Source organism: Pongo abelii, chromosome 1 (assembly GCF_028885655.2).
Source record: "Pongo abelii isolate AG06213 chromosome 1, NHGRI_mPonAbe1-v2.0_pri, whole genome shotgun sequence".
In the NCBI taxonomy this organism is placed as follows: domain Eukaryota; kingdom Metazoa; phylum Chordata; class Mammalia; order Primates; family Hominidae; genus Pongo; species Pongo abelii.
The window spans coordinates 160348549-160361802 of record NC_071985.2 but is presented as its reverse complement, the minus strand read 5'-3'; the positions used below and the strand labels follow the sequence as shown (position 1 = coordinate 160361802).

The 13254-nt window shown below is 35.2% G+C and overlaps 1 long non-coding RNA gene and 1 other non-coding gene across 2 annotated transcripts in view; one reads left to right on the top strand and one right to left on the bottom strand.

Moving 5' to 3' along the window:
* Positions 1-13254, top strand: part of LOC134759449 (uncharacterized) — a 485506-nt gene that overhangs the window by 435307 nt on the left and 36945 nt on the right. The window lies entirely within an intron of this gene.
* LOC112131034 (U6 spliceosomal RNA) lies at positions 11736-11847 on the bottom strand. The gene has a single exon (XR_002913193.1). It is a non-coding gene; the product is annotated as a U6 spliceosomal RNA (small nuclear RNA).

The following is a 13254-nucleotide window of genomic DNA, read 5'->3' as shown; positions in this document are numbered from 1 at the left end:
TTCTTGGCTCACTGCAACCTCTGCCTCCCGGGTTCAAGCAATTCTCCAGCCTCAGCCTCACAAGCAGCTAGGATTATAGGCGTGTGCCACCACACCTGGCTAATTTTTTGTATTCTTAGTGGAGATGGGGTTTCAACATGTTGACCAGGCTGGTCTTGAACTCCTGACTTCAGGTGATTTTCCTGCCTTGGCCTCCCAAAGTGTAGGGATTACAGGCATGAGCCACTGGTGCCTGGCCATGCTTTTCTCAATTAATCTTTTTCTTCTAGGTATTTGTTGCAGGTTGGATTCTGTGAAAGTCGACTCTGAGAAAGAGATTAAAATGCTAGGAGTTTATTAGGAAGTGCAGTCAGAGTCAGCACCTGTAGAAGAAAGAGATAGAGATAGGACTCAGAGGTGAGAGAAGCTCTTGCAGGCATCAGTCTCAACAAGGTTTCAACCAATTATATGGGAGCTCTGGAGCTATTAATAGATGGCCCTTCAGTGGCCTTTTGTTGTTCGGAGGAGCCCGGGTGTCCATACTTTCATATCAACCACGCATTGGATGTAGGCTTCTTCAGGAAGGAGGTATGACCTTGAGCAATGCAGGGCTCTTCAACTAAGGGCAATTTTCTGAGATTTCCTGAAACATATAGTTGAGCATTATCTTCCAGGAGCACTCCTCGCAGATGGGAGCACAAGTTCTTCTCTCCTGCAGGGGAATCTAAGCAGCCAAATACAACAATTACAATTACATACTTCCTCTTAAGTTATCTTTTCTGGAGTCTGTTCAGAAGCTAAATTTGCTTTTTTGTTTTATATTTAATAACTATCAATGGCTGTTCTTTTGAAGTCAATTAATAAAAGGAAAGTTTGCTAGTAGGAGATGTCACAGAATTCATGAAAGCCTTTTGACAATTTGCTATGCCTCTTGTATGTACTGAGATTGGATATAGTGATATGCACTATATCCAACAGTGGGTATTTCCTTCCTTCCTTCCTTCCTTCCTTCCTCTCTCTTTTTCTTTCTTTCTTTCTTTCTTTCTCTCTCTCTCTCTTTCTTTCTTTCTTTCCTTCTTTCTTTTTTCTTTCATCTTTCTTTCTCTTTCTTCTTTCTCATATTAGACATCTAAAGCCTTTGGTATTGACAGATAAGCAAAACTCAACTAAAATGGAACTTCTAAAGTAAATAGTAAACTTGGGGGTAAGTAAATAATTAATTTTTAAAAAGGAACTATCATTATTTAGCCCAGAGAAGAAACTTTTTGTAGGGTTGGAGGACATAGATGTGCCATCCTCCTTATGTGCAGAAAGGATAAGTTGTTTGATTTTTGTTTAATAACAGGTGGAACTTTAGTAAGAATAAGTTAGGTGGTGTGTGCAAAATAATGGAACAAACCAGAAACCCAACTGTTCGATTCGAATGTATTTGGTTACAGTGTTTTGGTAACATAAAGAGAAAAAGGGAATTTATTAGAAAGATACTTGTTTAAAACCTATCACCATAATCCAAAAAGGAGATGGAAAATCAATCACACAGCATCTTTCAGGGTTTCTATAGAAGTTTAACTTTCACTCAAGAGAAAAGCCATTAATGCAATTTGGCTATGACTCAACATAATATTTCTTACTCTCAAATCTGCATTCATTGGGAGAAATTGCAACTGACTCAGATTCAGTAAGGTGTCTATTTCTAGATTAAATAAGGATAGCAGGTGAGCAGGATCATGTTAAGCTCATGGAGAAGCTTTCTTGTGGGCAATGGAAGGTTCTATCTTAGCGATCAATTCTTCTGTTTACTACTACTTGGCAAATAGGGACACTATTTTACTTAGTGTATGTAGGCAAATATCAAAGGTGTGTGTATGTGTGTGTGTTGTAAAATGGAAGTAACTAAAAGGAAAACATTTATGGTATATGTTATTATAAAATAAGATAAATTCCCATGCATTTGGGATGATTTAAACATGTTTCTTTATAAAATCAAGAAAATTAGCTGATTTATAGGATTTGCTTCAATATACTGGGCTTGCAATTGGAGAAGGCCTGCTTTCCAAGCCAAAAATTGTGTGAGTTTATATTTATTTATACATACGTGTGTGCATGTATTTCTATACAATTTTTTAAATATCAGAATAACATTGCTTATCACCTATTCAAGATACAATAAGCCTTAGTATTTTTCATTAATTTCCTTGGGAAAGTATCCATATCCTTCATTATTTTGCTGCATACTATATTGGTCAAGTAGCTGTGCTATGTTAGTTGAGAATTAATATGGACTTATATTAGAAAAAGAATACCTAAAAATTTGGCAGCTGGCTGACTACCAGTCAATGAGAACCTATCTAAAATATAAATATATTTTTAAAGTAGCTGTTGAACTTTTTGACCTATAACAAATGTCTGACTATAACCTCTAGCTCAAAAATAAATTCACAGATTTTAGTAGGCTTTTGAGCTATAGAAAAATTACATGACAGAATTTTTTTAATTAGTGTGTCAATTAGACATTGATTAGAACACTGTAGCACCCGTGCAAGTTTTATTATCACCATTCAGGCTTAGCAAGCTTGTATGCTCCTTACATTTTGCAACAGGTCTCTTTGGTTTAATATTTGGAATTAATTTCTGAAATAGCTTAGACAGGCTGAGCATTCAGGCTGTCGTTTTTCTAAATCTGATAGGATGGAATAATAAGTAGCTGAAATATTCTAGAGCTATATTACAGGCTTCAGTGATCACAAGGGTCTATGATTCATTCTCAAAGCAAAGTTTCTTTTCTAATATGTCTGATGTATTGGTTTTTATTGGCAATTTTCATATCTGAGTTGGTGACCCTGCCATTTGTCTTTATTGTTATTATTCTCTCTTTGTGGCAATGATAAGAAAACTGGTTCAGGCCCTCTGGTTGTTTATGTCTGCAGTCAGTTATTCTTGAGGCTGCTCTCCTCTGCTGGGTTCCTTTCTTGCCAATCTTTTTTTTTTCTTTCTTTCATATGGATACCTGATTTCTGAGCAGATGCTCTTTTTAATCACACCTCATGTTGATTTTAAATACTTATTTATCAAATGTTTCCAGTCAGTAAATTAGGAATCGGTTTCTGTGTTACATTCATGGAACTCACTAAATTGTGATCTCATGATTAACATACTTGTCTCCTTTAAAGGATTGTTAGCCAAGAATTGTGTTTTTGTCATCTCTAGAACCAGAGGCTAAGCACAGAACTGAACACACTCTAAACACTCAGGAGCTTTTGACTGAAGGAGTAAACAATAACAGAACATCAGTGCAGCACTGGAAACTTAATGGGTGGGAGGTAAATAAATTAAAGGAAGCCAAGAATGAATTGGTACTTATATATTGTTGGTTTGGAAAAATCCATAGAAAAGATAACTATTGTTTTGGGTTATTGAAGTTGCCTACTTATTATCTGTATTCTTAAATGGATGTTCCATTGTGAACACATAGAACAATTAGAGTCAGCAAAGGGCAGCCTTCCTTTCTTTTTAGTACTTCAAGAATGTCTATCCACATGCATGTTCGAGCTAGCATTTCCCATGGTTCTTTCTATTCTTCTAACTCTGTACTCAACTCTATACTTTATTCAAGCCTATATCCTTCTTTTAGTGATTATTTTAATATCTTTTTTCAGCTTCCTGAATTTGCTTCTCATTCTACTCCCACCCTATTCTAGCTTATCCTACATTTCCTTCCCATTCTTTTGGTTTCAGTAAACGTGCAACTTATTTGTAAATTTGGGGAGATATCTCTGAAGACGGTATATAATTAAATTATGCTATTATAGCTTGGAGCCTAGATTCCTGTGAAATAAACTCAGTATGTGGATCTTTTCCAGAACCCCAGTATATGTGATCTGTGTTAATTAACTGTGTTCAGCCTCCAATATTTCGTGCCAATCCTATAAAATCTAAGTTTTCAGGGCTACAGGAGGGATCAAAAAAGATGATGAATATATAACCATATTTTCAGTCAAATCTCATCCGTTTACATATACATTTTGTAACAACTAATGAAAAAGATCTTACATGACTTCCTAGACAGAGATGAATACTTATGAGGATGAGTGCTAAAGTCAGAGTGCCTGCGAGCATCTCTCAGCTGTGCTTTTTGCTTGCTGGTCCGGAGTCTAAGTAAGGTGTTTAAGTTCTCTATATCGCAGTTGCTTCATAGAATTATGGGGATCAAATATGTAAACACATGTGAATTTCTTTGCTACTACACAGCAAGTACTCGATTAAATGTGAGCATTTACCATTACTATTTTTCTTTTTATTATTACAAAATATTATTGATATATTCATTTTCTATTCTCTTTGTGCTTAAGCAAATTTTGTAGTCAACTGTAATCACAATTGCAAGATATACTTCTATCTCCAAAAGAAAAATCCTAAGCTACAACCTAACAATTGTGCTCTCATATTCTTGGATGAATATTAATGTTTTTAAAATGAGAGGTCTTCAAAAGCAATCAGAGATATCCAGTGATTAATGGAGGTTGCCTTCTTTTCCAAACTGCTTTGAAAATTCACCTGTTGAAACCTGCTTTTCTGTTCTGTGGCCATAATCAGAACTTTTAGCAGCTCTAAAATACTCTGTTTTACTTTATCTCTACTCTCTCCTAATATAGCTCAATCCTATACCATCATAACTGACAGCTCCACAACAGTGGTAGAGCCCATTCATTCCAAGGAGGACTCAGACGCCAGTGATCTTCATCCTCTCTTCCACTTTTGAGGATGAAAGCTGGAGTCTATTGAGTCTGCTTTCTAGATATGAGTAGACTGAAGGAAGATATCCTGGCACTGGTGAATTTTATTTCTTTATTTTCGTCTTCTTCTCAGCACCCATCCATTCTTTCCCATGCTGTATCAGCTTTGATTAGGGTGATAGTAGTTTCACTTCTGTCACAATAGGCAGGCTCCCTGTTGTTTAAATCAATAAGGGCTATCCCATCTCTCTTTCCACAATATTTCACGTAGCTCAAGTCTTGACCAGTCATAACATGACACTCCCCTGAACACAGGGACCTGTTCACAGTGTTTCAATTAGTAGGAAAGTCAGATATTTATTTGATGTCCTCTGTGCTGCTGGATGGGAATGTACCATGTTGCCCAACTGCTGGCAGCCACATTAGGACTTACAGAGAAGCCAGATGTAGAGTGAAGCCAGATTTTTGTATGGCACACAGAGAGTCTGAAAGAAATTGAGTCCTTGATGACATTACTGAACCATTGGACCTTCAAGTTACATGAGCCAATGATTCCCCTTTATTGTTTAAGCCACTTGGAATAGAAGTGTACTTTATAATCCAAGCAATCAAACTGATGTGCTTTCATTGAGTGATTTGTGAATAAACTCTTCACTCAAGATCACAGCACAGTCACTGTCCTTTAAATTAAAAAACTAAATAACCGTGGAAAATATCCTCATACCTGAGAATGTAGAAGCTATTTTACTAAAGTAAAAGCTAACTGGCTCAATTTAGCTTAGGCAGCTGGCCAATGATTGTACAGAATATTCCTTGATTGAGATCCACAGATGTCCAGAGGCAGGCCCAAACTGCTCTGAGATTAGAGAGGCATAGTACATCAAGACAACCTTGTGGTATACAACCAGTCAGGTAAGTTTCCTCCAAACACAAAGGCTTTGCAACTCCACTGCATTCACATGACTCAAGTTTGTTTCAGAATCCTAAATCTGGTTCCCAAGGACTTTTTGTGTCACATGAAAGCCAGACATAGTAAAATATCTGTGCTCAAGGCCCTCTGCTGGCTTCCTATTACGCTCAAAGAAAGCAATAGATTCTTGCAAGTGATGGAAATGTTACCCAATCTGATCTTCACTTATACCTGTAAATTAATTTCCTAGCACTCTCTCCTTCATTTAGGTCTAGTCTCAATGGCCACCTCACTTTCCTACCAACATGCCATATGTATTACTGCCACATACCTTTTTGTACTGGCTACTCCTCTGTCTTAGAAGGCCTTTCCTGCCAATATCTGCATGGCTGACTCTCTTAACTTTCTTCTAAGAAGATTTTCACAGAGAAACTTTCATTGCATGATTTTTCAAAAATATCAAATGCTTCTTTTACCATGTTCTTTGCTCCCCCACCATACCTACACAACCTTCCTTATCCATGCTTCTGATTTATTTTCTTCTTAGTCTTTAGTACCTAACATAGAAGTTTTAAAATTAATTATCTTGTTTACCATCTGTTTCCCCATTAAAGTGTGATTTTCATATGCACAAAGGAATAATTGGTATTGGAGTTACCCTATCTTACTCACAATTATAAAACTGAAGAATATATTTATGAGCAATGAGCTTCAGGCATTGGATACGGGGCAGCACAGGATTGTGAAACAAGGAAAACATAGAAAGGAAGTGTGTAGTATTTTCCTCACTTTTTTTTTTTTTTCTGCAAGGCCTTTTCCTGAACAGTCCGGGAGGTAGGAGCCCTCAAATGAATAGAGGAGTTAGGGAATGCTGAGGTACCTGAGAGTGCAGGGCACAGTCCTAGAGAGAAGAGAGCCATGTATAACAGAAAAGCCAGAAAAATAAAAAGAAAGTATGAATCATTATGTACAATGGCACAACTATAAGAATTGATGGCTGAATTTTTTAACAGATACAGTAAAAATCAGAAGACAAGAAAACCTCATCATTAAACGGCAAAAAAAAAAAAAAAATTAAAAGTCAGCCAAAATTCTGTATCCCATGACGATGTCCTATAGAATATGTTTTCAGCACCATGGAATTAATTAAAAATCAAGTAATTAAGATATCCACAAAATCCCCAAATATTTGGAAATTTAAAAAAATACTTTTTTTTTTTTACAAATTTTATTTAGGTTTGGGGGTACATGTGAAGGTTTGTTATATAGTAAACTCATGTCACGGGGGTTTCTTGTACAGAGATTATTTGATCACCCAGGTATTAAGCCTAGTATACAATAGTTATTTTTTTCTGCTCCCCTTCCTCCTCGCAAGTAGATCCCAGTGTCTGTTATTTCCTTCTTTGTGTTGACGAGTTATCATCCTTTAGCACCCACTTATAAGACAGAACATGTGGTATTTGGTTTTCAGTTTCTGTATTAGTTTGCTAAGCATAATAGCCTCCAGCTCCATCCATGTTTCCATGAAAGACATGATCTTTTTTTTTTAATGGCTGCATAGCATTTCATAGTGAATACGTACCACATTTTCTTCATTCACTCTACCATTGATAGGGATTTACATTGATTCCATGTCTTGCTATTGTTACTGATGCTGCAGTGAACATTCGTGTGTGTGTGTGTCTTTATGGTAGAATTATTTATATTCTTCTGAGTATATACCCAGTAATGGGATTGCTGAGTCAAATGGTAGTTCTGCTTTTAGGTCTTTAAGGAATAATCATACAGCTTTCTACAATGGTTGAACTAATTTACACTCTCACTAACAGTGAGAGTGAAAATGTTCTATTTTCTCCACAATCTTTAAGGTATCTGTTATTTTTTCAATTTTTTAGTAATAGCCATTCCGAGTGGTGTGAGATGGTATATCATTGTGGTTTTGATTTGCATTTCTCTAATCATCAGTGATATTGAGCTTTTTTTCCATATGCTTGTTGGCTGCATGTATGTCTTCTTTTGAGAAGTGTCTGTTCATGTACTTTGCCCACTTTTTAATGGGGTTGTTTGTTTTTCTCTTGTAGATTTGTTTTGGTTCCTTATGGATGTTGGATATTAGACCTTTGTTAGGTATTTGCAAAAATTTTATCCCATTCTGTAGGTTTTCTGTTTATTCTGTTGATAGTTCCTTTTACTGTGCAGAAGCTCTAATTAGAAGTTTAATTAGATCTCATTTGTCAATTTTTTGCTTTTGTTGTGATTCCTTTTGGTATTTTTTGTCATAAAATCTTTGCCCATTGCTATGTCCAGGAAGGTATTACCTTGGCTGTCTTTCAGGATTTTATAGTTTTGGGTTTTACATTTGAGTCTTTACTCCATCTTGACTTGATTTTTGTATATGGTGTAAGGAACAGGTCCAGCTTCAATCTTCAGCATATGGCTAGCCAATTATCCCAACAACATTTATTGAATTGGAAGTCTTCTCCCCATTGCTTGTTTTTGTCAGCTCCATCAAAGATCAGATGGTCATAGATACATGGTCTTATTTCTGCACCCTCCATTCTGTTCCATTGGTCTAGGTGTCTGTTTTTGTACCAGTACTATGCTGTATTGGTTACTGTATCTCTGTAGTATAGTGTGAAGTCAAGTAGCATGATGCCTCCTGCTTTGTTCTTTTTGATTAGGATTGCTTTGGCTATTCCGGCTCTTTTTTGGTTCCATTGTGAATTTTAAAATAGTTTATTTTATTTTATTTAGTTCTGTGAAGAATACCATCGGTAGTTTGATAGAGTCACACTGAATCTGTAAATTGCTTTAGTCAATATGGCCATTTTAATCATATTGATTCTATCCATGAGCATGGAATGTTTTTCCATTTGCTTGTGTCTTCCCTAATTTCTTTGAGCAGTATTTTGTAATTCTCACTGTAGGGATCTTTCACCTCCCTGGTTAACTGTGTTCTATTTTATTCTTTTTGTGGCAACTGTAATGGGATTGTGTTACTGATTTGGCTTTCAGCTTGGCTGTTGTTGGTGTATACAAATGCTAATGATTTTCATACACTGATTTTTGTATCCTGAAACTTTGCTGAAGACTTTTATCAGCTGAAGGAACTTTTGAGGTTAAGACTATGGGGTTTTCTAGATATAGAATCATGTCTGCAAACAGAGATAGTTTGACTTCCTCCCTTTCTATGTGGATGCCCTTTAGTTTTTTTATTGCCTGATTGCTCTGGCTAGGACTTCCAATATTATGTTGAATAGGAGTGAGAGAGAGGGCATCCTTGTCTTGTGCCAGTTTTCAAGGTGAATGTGTTCAGCTTTTGCCCATTCAGTATGATGTTTGCTGTGGGTTTGTCATAGATGGATCTTATTATTCTGAGGTATGGTCCTTCAATACCTAGTTTATTGAGAGTTTTTAACATGAATGGGTTTTAAATTTGATCAGAAGTCTTTTCTGCATTTATTGAGAGAATCGTGTGGTTTTTGTCTTTAGTTTTGTTTATGTGATGAATCACATTTATTGATTTGTATATTTTTAATCAACCTTGCATCCTGGAGATGAAGCCTACTTAATAGTGGTAGATTAATTTTTTATGTGTTGCTGGATTCACTTATCAAGTAGTTTGTTGAAGATTTTTGAATCCATGTTCTTCAAGGATACTGGTGTGAAATTGTCTTTTCTTCTTCTATCTCTGTCAGGTTTTGGTATCAGGATGATGCTGGCCTTGTGAAATGAACTGGGGAGGAATCTCTCCTCAATTTTTTGGAATAGTGTCTGTAGGAATGGTACCAGCTCTTCTTTGTACATCTGGTAGAATTTGCCTGTGAAGCTATCAAGTCCTGGGCTTGTTTTGGTTGGTATGTTATTACTTATTCAATTTCAAAGCTCATTGTTGGTCTGTTCAGGGAATCGGCTCCCTCCTGGTTCAGTCTTGGGACGGTATATATGTCCAGGAATTTATCAATCTCTTATAGGTTTTCAAGTTTGTGTACATAGAGGTAGGTGTTCATAGTAGTTTCTGATGGTTGTCCGTATTTCTGGGAGTTCAATGGTAACATCCCCTGCATCATTTCTAACTGTGTTTATTTGGATTTTCTCTCTATTCTTCATCATTCATCTGTTTAGCAGCCTATTTTATTTTTTTTTTCAAAAAAAAAACAACTCCTATATTTGTTGATCTTTTAAATGGTTTTTTAATGTCTCAGTTTACTTCAGTTCAGCTCTGATTTGGGTTATTTTTTGTCTTCTGGTAGCTTTGGGCTTGATTTGTTCTTCTCTAATTCTTTCTGTTGTGATGTTAGGTTGTTAATGTGAGATCTTTCTACCTTTGTGAAGCAGGTATTTAATGCTATGAATTTTCCTTCTAACACTGCCTTAGCTCTGTGTCACAGAGATTCTAACATGCTATATCTTTGTTCTCATTAGTTGCAAAAAACCTCTTGATTTCTTCTCTAACTTCATTATTTACCCAAAAGTCATTCAAGAGTATGTTGTTTAATTTCCATGTAATTGCATGGTTTTGAGCAATGTTCTTAGTTTTGACTTATATTTTTATTGTACTGTGGTTTGAGAGTGTGTTTGGTATGATTTCAGGTTTTTTTTTGCATTTGCTGAGGATAGTTTTATGTCCAATTATGTGACCAATTTTAGAGCATGTGCCATGTGGCAATGAGAAGAATGTATAGTCTGTTGGTTTGCAGTAGAAAGTTCTGTAGAGGTCTGCCAGATCCATTTGGTCCAATGTTGACTTCAGTTCCTGAATATCTTTATTTTCTGCCCCTATTATCTGTTTAATACTGTCAGTGGAGTGTTGGAGTCTTGCACTATTATTGTATGACAGTCTGTGTCTCTTTGCAGGTTATCTAAGAACTTGTTTTATGAATCTGGGTGCTCCTGTGTTGGGTGCATACATATTTAGGATAATTAGGCCTTCTTATTGAATTGAACCTTTTACCATTATGTAATGCCCTTCTTTGTCTTTTTTTTTTATGTTTATTGGTTTAACATCTGTTTTGTCTGACATTAAGATTGCAATCCGTGTGTTTTTCTGTTTCCCATTTGCTTGGTAGATTTTCCTCCATCCTTTTATTTTGAGCCCCTGGGTGTCATTACATGTGAGATGGGTCCCTTGAAGATATGATAACAAAAGGTCTTGATTTTTCATCCAGCTTGCCATTCTACACCTTTTAAGTTATGCTGGCTTGTTTGCACGGTTGCATTGTAGTGTCACTGGTATGTATGCTTTTGTATTAGTGTGCTTTTGTAAAGTGTGCTTTTGTATTAGCTGGTAGTGATCTTTCTATATTTACTTCTTCTTTCAAGATCTCTTGTAAGGCAGGTCTGGTCATAACAAACTCTCTCAACATTTGCTGATCTGAAAAGAATCTTATTTCCCCTTTGCATAGAAATCTTAGTTTGGCTGGATATGAAATTCTTTGTTGAAGATTTTTTTCTTTAAGAATGTTGAATATAGGTCCTCAATCTTTTCTGGCTTCCTGGGTTTCGCCTGAGAGGTCCACTATTAGCCTGATGGGTTTCCCCTTGTAGGTGGCCTACCCTTTCTATCTGCCTTTCACTTTCTTTCTTTCATTTTGACTTTGGAATATCTGATGATTATGTGTCTTACAAAGAATCTTCTTGTGTAGAATCTTGTAAGCGTTCTCTGTATTTCTGGAATTTGACTGTTGGCTTCTCTAGCAAGGTTTGATAAATTTTCATGGACAATATCCTATATCCTGGATTTCCTATATTGATAACTGATATCTTAGACAAAACATTGAAATATGTTCTCTAAGTTGTTTGCTTTCTTCTCCTCCTTTTCAGCAATGCCAATGATTCACATAGATTTGGCCTCTTTACATAATCCCATATTTTTCAGAGGTTTTATTCATTCCTTATTATTAGTTTCCTTTGCTTTTGTCTGACTGTCTTATTTCAGACTGCCATTATTCATGTTCTGAGATTATCTCCTTTGCTTGGTCTATTCTGCTGTTAATACTTGTGATTACACTGTGAAATTCTTGCATTGTGTTATTCAGCTCTGTCAAATCTATTAGGTTCTTTTTTTTTATACAGGCTATTTCATCCTTAAGCTCCTATATCATTTTATTGTGAAAAATTTGAAATGTTTCATGAATTTGTATGCCATCATTTCACAGGGGTCATGCTAATGCTCTCTGTATCAGTGCAATTTTAGTATATGTGTTGCCCAAGTGGGCAGTAAACAACATACTTCTAAATAACTCCTGGGTCAAATAAGAATTCACAAGGGAAATTAGAAAACATTTCTAAAAATGGCAAAACAAAGTATCAAAATTTGTGTGATGTATCTAAAGCAGTGTTTAAAAAGAAATTTGTAAGTTCAAATCTATATAATTAAAAAATAAAAAGGTCAAAAATTAGTAATCTACAATTCCATTTGAGAAGCTAAGAAAAAAAGGGGAAATTAAATACAAATTAAGCAGAAGAATGCATACATTAATGATAAGATCAGAAATCAACAAAGTAGAAAAAATAGACATAACAAAGCCTACAGTTGATTATGTAAAAAAATTAATAATGCTGACCAATCTTATCATCAGCAAGATTAAGACAAAAAAGAGGAAACACAAACTATCAATAACTAGAATAAAAAATAGAATATCACTAAAGTTCCTATGGATATAAAAAATGATAAAGAAATATAAATAACTCAATGCCAATAGGTTTGAAAATTATACAAAGGCAATTCTTTGGAAAATACAAATTAGTGAAACTGACAAAAAAACTACATGTGTAACCTATTAAAAAGGAATTAAATGTTATTAAAATATTTTCACAGAGAAGACTAGAGGTCCTACTGATTTTGAGGATGCATTCTACTAAGCATTTTAAGATGCAAGAATATCAATTGAATAAAAACTTCCAGATAATGGAGAAGCTAAGAGTTTTCTTCTGATTTTAAAAAGCTGAGATAATCATGATGCCAAAAGATCTCTGAAATCAAATTAAAGGCTAATAGCCCAAATGGAAAGATGTATAAATCTTATCACAAAATATTGACAAGTTGTAACCAGCAAAAAGTAAATATGTATACATCATGACTCTGTGGGTTGATTCCTACTCAAATCATGAATGAAATTCATCACATTAAAAATAGGAACAAAATCAACTTTTCTTGTAAACTTTTCAATTTATGCAAAATAATCATTTAACACAATTCAGTACATAGAATAGGAATACTCAGCAAAGTAGACAAAATGGGCATCTCTAATAAGACGCATCTGAGAAAAACCTCGAGCTAGCACCATACTTAAATGGTCAAACATTAGACACTTTAAGGAATAAAAAGTTCATCCATGATATTTTTTCTGATTTTTTTATATCTTTATGTATAAAATTTCTATAAATAGAATTCACATATTTTAAGTGCAGGATTTAATTATTTCTGGTAAATGAATGGAATGATATGAGAACCATCACAATCAAGTTTTATTACACCTCTATCACCTCAAAGAAATTTCTCATGCTCCTTTGCATTACATCTGTGCCCCAATCCCCCAACCCCCATTAACTGCTAACTTTCTTTTACTGTTTCCCTTTTTTCTAGGATTTCATATAATCATACAGTTTGTACTCTTGTGTATGGCTTCA